The sequence below is a fragment of the Choloepus didactylus genome, chromosome 22 (assembly GCF_015220235.1).
Source record: "Choloepus didactylus isolate mChoDid1 chromosome 22, mChoDid1.pri, whole genome shotgun sequence".
NCBI lineage: Eukaryota > Metazoa > Chordata > Mammalia > Pilosa > Megalonychidae > Choloepus > Choloepus didactylus.
In genome coordinates, this window is record NC_051328.1 from 40,655,604 (window position 1) to 40,662,857 (window position 7,254).

At 59.6% G+C, this 7,254-nt stretch overlaps 1 protein-coding gene across 2 annotated transcripts in view; it reads right to left on the reverse strand.

Annotated features, from left to right (window-relative positions):
• Nucleotides 1–6,820, reverse strand: part of C22H16orf74 (chromosome 22 C16orf74 homolog) — a 38,883-nt gene extending 32,063 nt beyond the window's left edge. Inside the window, exon 1 of one of the 2 annotated variants that reach the window (XM_037815633.1) lies at nt 6,652–6,820. The gene's annotated coding sequence lies outside the window, so the exon portion shown is untranslated. Of the gene's footprint in view, nt 1–3,434; nt 3,595–6,651 lie in introns of those variants that run through there. The other variant, XM_037815632.1, reaches the window with a different exon arrangement.
• Nucleotides 6,821–7,254: the final 434 nt, after the last annotated feature.

Here is a 7,254-nt window from a genome sequence, read left to right on the forward strand (position 1 = left end):
CAGTAAGCTTAGCTCTGTCCCGTGACCGCCACAGCCCCAGGCCTTCCGCACTGCCTCAGCCTAGAATTCCACGTTCTATAGGCCACAGTTCTACGTCCTTTGATTTTGTTATAAGCAGAGATATGCATACTTGCAATTAACAAATAAAAATTCAATGGGCACCCTTAGCTGGGCGAGATGGTAGAGAGCAGCCAGACCCATGAGGACTGCTAGTTTAGGTAAAAACGTTTTCTCTCTTTCACACATTTGCAGGAGTGTGAAAAACCTCTTTCATACTGAATTGGGCTCTGTTTATGCTCCCTTTGAAATATCAAGATTGTTAATTATTTGCACAACAGCTTGAAGTAGAACAGGTTCTTTCTTGCACTCAGGCATAAAAATCCCCCTACTGCCAAATGGCCCTGGGATTCGCTCTGGTGACAGCGACGGGCAATTTTAAAAACGGACTTCCTCCTGCAGGGGTCCATCCCCCCTCTGAGCAGCGGTGAGACGAACGGACAGATTTCAGCTGCTCTGCACGCCACACTGAGTGCTCTAACCGCGCGAGCATCTCCAGAGAAAAGGATGTGCGTGGCCAGGTTGGCTGTTACTGTTTCCACAGCAGCCTTGCAGGCAGGAGCCACAAACTACCAGCCCACAGCTGCGACTCCTGCCAGCTCACCCTCTGCAGGTTTTCAATGTAGAGAGAAAAGACGGAAGTAGCTGAGACATAGCACTCCCCGTGGGAGACCCAGATCCACCCACCCTCCAATGTCTGCTGAATCCGTTCAGTTACTACACGCGTGGGCCAGGACGGTACAGTTCTAGAGCGTGAAATAAACCCTTCCTGGAATGAATCATACAAATCTAGAGCTAGAAGTGGCCGTCGAGAGAGAGCAGATAAAAATATAGGATGCCCAGTTGTTGCATGGATGACATCTTCATGCTAACAAATGACGCACTGGCTATCTGAAATTCAAACGTCACTGGGCATCTTGCATTTTCATTTGTTAAATCTGGCCACCCTACCCAGAGGTCGTCTGAGTTTTAATGTCAGGGTTTTCCAGAGGAGGATGTGAATGGCAGTCAGGATCCTTTAAGGACCAAGGAAAGCACAGAGGTGAAGTCACAGCTGAAGGATGTGGCAGTTCGTCAAGGTGGGTGGACCAGACGGAAGGTGGTTCAAACCCAGCCAGGCCAGCTCCTTAGTTCTGCTCCCGGGCTTCCTCAAGGCAGGCGCAGGGAGAAGAGCAGGGAAGAGAGCACGACGGGGTCGGCCGGCCGTGCGGGCGCCTGTCAGCTTTCTTCCTTCTTTAGAAAAAGCACTCTCTTTCCATAACAGGATTAGGATTCCTGCAATTCCGGCTAAAGGGACTGTGCTGGGAACAGATGCCTCCCGTGCTGGTGCACAGCTCTCAGGCCCCGGAGCTGCAAGAGACGCAAGCCCCTGCCAGGATGGGGGCAGCTGCCCGGCCACAGCATTTCACAGGGAAGTGGAAGAAGAGGCGGGGCAGGGAAGGGGTAGGGTAGATGTCCCCCGAAACCCCCTCCAGCTTGTCTGCTTCCAGGGCAGGGTCTGGGGACACCTGTGGTCCAGCCTTAGCCTTCCACAGATGGCCCACGTGACCCTGAACAAAATATTTGCCCCAAACACTTGGGCCACTGTGTGATAATTCATCAAATTCCATGCTTACGATCTACGCACCTTTCTGCACATTATACATCAATAAAATGCCCATTAAATGTTAGAGGCATCCTGTTAGAAGTCAGGTCAGTGGTTACTCCAAGTGGGGATCGTGCTTGGGAAGGGAGGGATAGTGGTCTGGGGAGGCAGAAAGGGGGTGGAGCAAGGGGGTGTCCCTGTGGAGCAGGAAACCTTCTGTCTCTTGATCTGGGTGTGCGCTTTTGATGTGTTCACATTACTGTATGTAATTATAGGTTCATAATTTTTTAATGGGGGGGGGTGTTCTTGGTGGCCTCCCTGGGCAAAACGGATTCTTCACTCCAAGAGTTCAGGGTTCAAGCCCTGGCTCTGCCACTTACTAGTCACAGTGGCCTGGGGTAGGTCACTTTACCTTTACAAGCCTCTGCTTCCTCCTCTTTCAAATGCGGTAATAACCATGTTTGGTCGGAGTCAGTGTGAGGATCAAAACAGAAAATCCAGGAGGTTAGTGCTTAATAAGCCTCAATAAACATCAAACTTCACTTTGTTTAGTCGGCGGCAGCAAAGTCCCCACTTCAAGTGTCCAGAGGCGTCTGAAGCTCCCCGCCTGTGTCTCAACAATATGCTCTCCGCCCGTCTGCAATGCATCCCACCAGCCTATGGAAGGCGCTTCCAGGGAGAGGAGATTAGGCCATGGACCTTTCAGCCTCCTTGGGGCTGGCGCAGGGATTAAATCTTTCCAGAAATACACTGCCTCTCTCGGGTCCACGGGAAAGAGCACCCAGGGGGATGGGACACAGAACCCAAGACCAGTGTGGCTGGGACAGGTAAGGGGGTGACAGGTAGGGGTACATTCCGGAGGCAGCCCAGGCCAGGCCAGGGGCCTTTGGGAAGTCTCTTTGTGCAGGGAAGGAGGGCTCTAGAGCGTCCCAACCAGGCACACCTCTCTGGGTCTCAGTTTCCTCATCTGGAAGATGGGGTGTTCTGAGAAGTCTGGCCCGTTCCCCAGGTGCCTTCTGCCCCCACTGGTTTTCAGGTCCTTTTCCTCCTGCCCTCCAGGATCCAAAGGCCTCTCCAAAGATTTTTCTCTTGCTTCCATCTCGGCCTAAAGGCCAGGGGCAGTTTGAGAAAAGGCTTGCGGCCCTTAGACCCCGCCTACCACGCTGCCGGGGCGCGCAGAGGGCTCCCTTCTTCCTGCGCATCCAGAGCGCGGCTGGCCAGGGGCAGGCAGATGCGCTTTCACACTGCTCGCCCTTTGTGCCTGCAAACCTGCTTTGATGCCCAGGGAGCGAAGGGGGCCCCTAAGTGAGGCGGTTTATAAATAATATAGTTTGAAATACTCGATAGAGGGGAAATGGTTCCGGCCGAGGCCTCCTGCCCCCACCCGGCCGGGCTTCTTTCCAGCTTTCAGGAAAGGCATTCTGCTCGGTTCCCGAGGAGCGGGCGCCCCTGGGGTCTGCGGCGCGGGGTGTCAGGCGAAAGGCGGCCGGAGGCTTCCGCGCGGGGACACACCCCCACCGCCCCGAGGAGGTGGACCCACAGCCGGAGGGGTCCAACTTTCCCAAAGCCCGCGCCTCCGCAGCAGAGTCTGCGAGAAGTTGGGGGGACGCACGGGTCCGCGAGAGCACCCCGCCGCCCCCTCCAGGACCCCCTATCCTCCCCGGGGCGCGCCAGGCGTGAACCCCGCCCAGCCGGGTGGGTATGCAGCCCCGGGCTGCGGCTTTCGGGCCGCGCGGGCGTCTTCTAGAAAGGGGTGGCGTGGGCAGTGCCGGGACAGGCGCGGGGCACTCACCGCTTCCTGGGGAGCTCACCGCGGGGCCGCGCCCGGGAAGTGGCGGCGGCGGGCACGAGCCTGCAGGACGGAGCAGCGGGGGTCATGTCCCGGCCGGGCCGTGCGCTCGGGGCTCCGCTCGGGCCGCCGCTCCTGGGCCGCCGCCGCGCCGGGCCCGCCTCCCGCCTCCCGCCTCCCGCCTCCCGCCTGTCTGCACCTCGAGGGCGGCGCCCGGGGCCCCGCCCCGCTCGCTGGCGCCGGGATTGCACCGGCCGGGGCGCCGCGCGGGGTGGGCCGCTGCGCCCTCCCTGGGGACGGTGCCCTCCCGGACTTCCCCCGCTCGCCTACGTTTCCGCCCGGCCGGCCCTGGGGGAGGCGGCGGAGGCCGCGGAAAGTTTGGGTTTCGAGCCGGCAGGCGTCCTCGGGCGCCCCTCCCCGGGGCCATGCGCCCCAGCCCGGGATGGGGACAAGGGGCACCAGGGTTACCCCGTTCTAGGCGCCTCTGCTCAAGTGGGCCCCGCCGCCCGGGCGCGGAGAGGGGAGGCCCCGGGAAGGCTCCACCGTGTCCACATTGCCCCTGATCCGCGCAGGGCCCTGGGGACTCATAAGCAATAACCGCCCCACTTAAGTGGGCTCTTCCGGGTCCTGGTGATCAAGGGCGGCTTCCTGGGTGCTGGGATGTGGCTCTTCCCTCTCCTCGCGTGCCCTGGCCAGCGTCTCTTCTGTGGTGTGCTTGGGGGTGCAGCCCTTAGGGGGTCTCAGGATTTTCCTCCCAGCCTGCTGGGTTCTTGCTGATGCCTGGTCCCCAGCAGTCGCCCAGGACCCCAGGTGCCTGAGGGGAAGGCCTGCTCTCCAGGTAGCCTCCTGGAGGCCCTGCCGCAGGAGGGGAGGCCTCGGTGGCACCCGCCCCTAAAACCTTAGGGCCATTTCCCATGGTCAGAAGGAACAAAAATCCCCCCCACCACCACCACCATGGGTTTTTCACAGCACTGTCACGGCCTGAAGTGCCATCTCCAGCTTACAGTGTGCCCTAGATCTCCATGCCTTGTGCTCTGAATATATGGAGGCTTAGAAGGGGAAACTGAGTCACAGAGCAGAAAAGTGACATTCCTTTGGTGAATTCAGGAAGGAGTTGCAGGAAATGAGGCAGGTCCTCGCTGTGTGTTCTCACCTTGAGTCATTCCTAAAATGTTGCAATCTTTTGCTTCCCCTGTTCTTATCATGTCCAGAAGTATGGGCAGGAAATGTATCATGGCCCCCCAACAGAAGGGGCAGGGCCAGGGGCAAGATGCTCCTTCCGCCCAACCCCACCCTCTGGAGGCAGGTCTGCAGCTGGCCTGCACTGGACCTGATGGGTACACCCCCTCCCAGCTGCTGCCCTGCTGCCCCCTAAAGCCAGTGGGCTGTGTTGGAGGACAGTCCTTGGAGAAGCCTGTGCAGGTGGCTCCCTGAGGGACATCCCTGGGGAGGGGCTAGAATGCCAGGAAGCCTCAGAGGCATGGGGTGGGGCAGGACCCTCCTGGAGGGGTGGCGGGGGGAGCAGTATGTGTGGCTCGAGCAGGCCCCAGCATCCCATGTGCACACTCAGTGGAGGAGTAATGGCCTCTGTGTGCCTGGCCCTGAGCTAGGTGTGGGGACTGGGACCACTAGACAGGGGCTGCTCAGGAGCTAAGTCAGACTGAGGACAGGGCCTGTCCCTGTGGGTGCCCCCTTGGCACCACATGCCCTCTCCTTTTGGCACCTGTCACCCTGGGGATCCTGTTTGATTCATGCCCACCTCTGCCCTGGGCTTCCTGGTGCTGCCGCTCTCCAGGAGTCGTGGGTTCCTTGGGAAGCGCGTGGCCCTCTGCAGGCCCCAGGGGCCTTGCCGGGGTCCTGTGGCCTGTTCCTCCCAAGGGTGCCACAGGGCAGGGCCAGTCCCCTGGCCGCCTCTAACGTGGCAGTGAAAGGGTGGGAAAGCCCCTGTGGAGGGCAGGCAGAGGGTGGAGAAGGATGAGGCCCTTTCTGCAGACTGCGCAGCAGCTGGCTGACTGGTTGTGCACTCAACCTCTCTCTGAGCCTCAGTTTCCTCAATACCCACCATAACGGGAGCATGGGGGTGCCGCGGTGAAGAGTGAAAACTATCACGAGCTGACTGCTGACCTGGCACCTGCCTGATGCCAAGTCACCTCCTGCGCATTTCCCAGATGTGGGTGGGCAGCAGAGAAAGGTCACACTGGCCGGGAGGTCACCGCCAGAGGGCGGTGCCTTCTGACCCAAGCCCCCAGGGGACTAAAGCGAGAACCAGTTTGGCCCAACTTTCTATGGGGTTAGAATGAGGAATGGGAAGAATCCAGTTTAATCTGCCTCCCCAGGAGGCCTCGGCCCCCTGAGAGCAGCCAGTGATTTGTGCTCCGGTATTGGGGGTTTCTCCATCAGCACTCTTGACATTTGGAGGAGATGTTGAACAGCCTCCCTGGTCCCCACCCGCTAGATGCCAGTAGCAGCGTCCCCAGTTTTGATAGCCAAAACTGTCTGCACACAGCACCAGTGTTAATCTCCTCTGAGGGGCAGAGCCACCCCCCGTCAAGAATCCCTGAGTATAACCCCACGGCCCCCACCCTGGCAGTACACCAGCATCACCTGGGGAGCTTAGAAAAGAAACCAATACAAATAATGAGAAGCCCATGCCCAGGCCTCACCCCAGGATCCTGACTCAGTTGGTCCAGGAAGGACCGCGGCATGAGCTTTGGAAAAATCCCCAGGTGATGTGAACAGGCAGCTGTGACAGAGAACTGCGACTCTAGCTTCGAAAGCTGGCTTGGACGGGGCTTTCCTGGCAGCCAGGTGAGCTGCCCACCTTGTCTTGGTTTTGGGGTGGGGACAGCCATGGAAAGCTGCTGGTAGGGACCCCGCAGGTTTGGGGAGGAGAGTCAGGTGCAGTGGCACCAGGAAGAGCTGTAGGAGCATTGAAGAGGAGATGGGCGGGCCGTGGGCCCACACCTGCCAGTCCTCGTGGGGCAGGGGCCATTGGGATTGCTCAGGTGTGGGCCAGGACCAGGGCCACGTGGCTGTGAAGGCAAGCCCCTGACGCCTGCCCCCCAAAGCCCTCTCTGAGCCCCACCCTCCTTTCTCTGCCTGGGTCTCACACAGGAGAAGAATTAGAGCAGTTTCTTCCCTCCCCTTGAGGATCAGCGGCTCAGAAAGCAACTTCCTGTGCATGACCCATCGCGTTCCCGGCACTGACTGAGCACCTTACCTTGTGCCTCGCCCGGTTCTAGGTTCGAGAATTCAGGGACCAAGTGAAGCAGACAAGATCCCTGGGCCCTCGTGGATACTGGAGAGTCTGCGCGCTAAGGAGAGAAAATAGAGGAGGAGGCAGGTAAGTAACTGAGAGCACGGGGCTGGTCTGTCTGTGAGGACCCCTCGATGTGGCCCTTCTGAGTGGCCAGGAGGGGCAGCACGGTGATGACAGTAGGGTGGCTGCACCGGCTGGGGTCCCAGGGGCAGCGGCAGGAGAAGGCACGGCGGGGGGGGGGGGGTGCAGAGGGGCGTGGCTGTGAGCAGGTGTGGCGGCCATGGGCACGCTCTACACATGTCTGGAAATCCCCCAGCAAAAGTTAAAACAAAAACAGGTCCTGGGAGACAGGCCCCAGGGGCAAGGAGGGCAGGCCGGCCCCTCAATGTAGAGCTGTCTCGAGAGGGTCACCCGTCATGCGCCGCAGGGGCTTTACCACACCCGGGGGAAGCTGGGATGCCCCTCTCCCTTGTCCCCCAGGTCGGGCCTGGTGTCTCTTATCAGGGCTCCCAAACACCCAATGCCTTCCAGACTCCCCACCTTGTAGCCACTGTCTCTCCATGT